Below are 1,700 nucleotides of genomic sequence, written 5' to 3' on the forward strand. Positions count from 1 at the left end.
CCAAAGGTTTATTGCTGGTGCTATTTTTACATGTTAGTTCTACTTACAAAAAGGCCAGTGAGCAAGATAATTCATGAGAATGTCTGTTAATGACTGACAGCTCCTGTTCTTATTTCAACTTAAAATTAGTTATTTTAATTATTTAAGCACTAGAGGTGATTGGTTACAAGGCAGGCAATAATAGAAGCTATAAGATACATTTTTTACAGAAAGCTGATAACCTGATCAATTACCTCAACAACTTTAAAGAGTATTGTCATATGTGAACACAGAATTTGAAAGAAATACAGTGCAGATTGATACAGTTCCTGTTATGTCTGGTCAGCAATCCAACACTTACTAAAATTCTATTCCATGCCTGATTATAATAACAATAACAACCATGATTCTTATAATGATTACTGCTATTAAAACTACAATTATAGTACTTTCACTTTAATAGTTCCTAAAAAATGAGAAAGCAAGAAAAAGGCAAAAGGGATGCAAACGCCAATGCAAACCTAGCTTAGATGAAATCTTTAGTGACGCTGGAATTTTTCCACCTCACTATTTTAAGGGTGCTTTCCAATGTTTCTTTCTAAATCCTCTATTGCCTTAATTGCATGGATTTTAATACATAAAATAGTCTTTCTGTAATTCCACAGTATTATTCTTTTCACTGAGATAATCAGCTATTATTCTTATTATTGTTATTATTTGACAGTTGTTCTTCTTATTTCAAATGTCAGCATACTACAGTTTTGGTTCTAAACAAACATGCATACAGAATTTTCTTTTACTTCAGTTTTCCTAAGCTCATAATCTCAAAAAGAGTCTACAGTGAAAGACCCATCTTCCCTGTGTCCTGAAGGTATCACACATAGTCTTCCTAGTCTGTACTTCTCAAAATAATTTTAAAAATCCTGTAGTATCTTTGTACTCTTTTCTATAATTTTGCTTGTGATGGTGATTCTTTCCTTAGTATCTTTGTACTCTTTTCTATAATTTTGCTTGTGATGGTGATTCTTTCCTCTGACTTGTAGCCTGTATTTTTTGTGTAGCAAGTAGTAAATAATTCTAGCAAATTTGTCATGATATAATACAAAGAGTAATGAGCAGAAATTTATCCTGGAACAATGTGGTACATCCTCATAACTAAACTTCTCTGGGACCTGGCTAGATATCCTTTATTTGAGGCTTATATCTATCTTTTTTTTTTTATTTAATACATCTAGTGCAATATAGTCAGCAACAAAATGCTCAGCTTCTTTTTTTTTTTTTCCCCCACCTTTTTGAAAGGCATTTATAATTTGTCACTTTCCTAAATGATTGTTTGTCTTAGAAAAAAAAAAATCCAGATACACTTTTTCGTCTTTAAGTCCCTATAAAATATTTGGTCCTCTTTGTATGATGGTTTACTATTTTAAATAGGGAGCCCCCGGTGGTCTAGGGGAAAAGACACTGCACTTTCACTGCAGAGACCCAGGTTCGATTCCTGGTCGGGGCCCCTCCCCGGGCAGATGGAGCTCGTTAGCCCTGTAAGGCAATCCATCTACGTCCTGAGGACCTTGCTGCCACCGTCCAAGCGTGCTTGGCCCCGGCAGATGAACCTCAGGATTAAAGGGTGGGCTCAGTTCCGCGCACACTGTGTCTCACCTAAAAAATCCAATGCGCAGGCTGGAAGGTGTAAAGACCTTCCCCGGTTCTTCGTTCGCGAAGAG

General features: G+C 35.9%; 1 non-coding gene across 1 annotated transcript; it reads left to right on the top strand.

Annotated features, from left to right (window-relative positions):
• The first annotated feature begins 1,414 nt into the window (after positions 1-1,414).
• TRNAE-UUC lies at positions 1,415-1,486 on the top strand. Its single transcript has one exon. It is a non-coding gene; the product is annotated as a tRNA-Glu (tRNA).
• The last annotated feature ends 214 nt before the right edge of the window (positions 1,487-1,700 follow it).

The sequence above is a fragment of the Empidonax traillii genome, unplaced genomic scaffold, assembly GCF_003031625.1.
Source record: "Empidonax traillii isolate 1590-97213 ecotype Southwest subspecies unplaced genomic scaffold, ASM303162v1 scaffold373:size1354568, whole genome shotgun sequence".
Taxonomy (NCBI): Eukaryota; Metazoa; Chordata; class Aves; order Passeriformes; family Tyrannidae; genus Empidonax; species Empidonax traillii.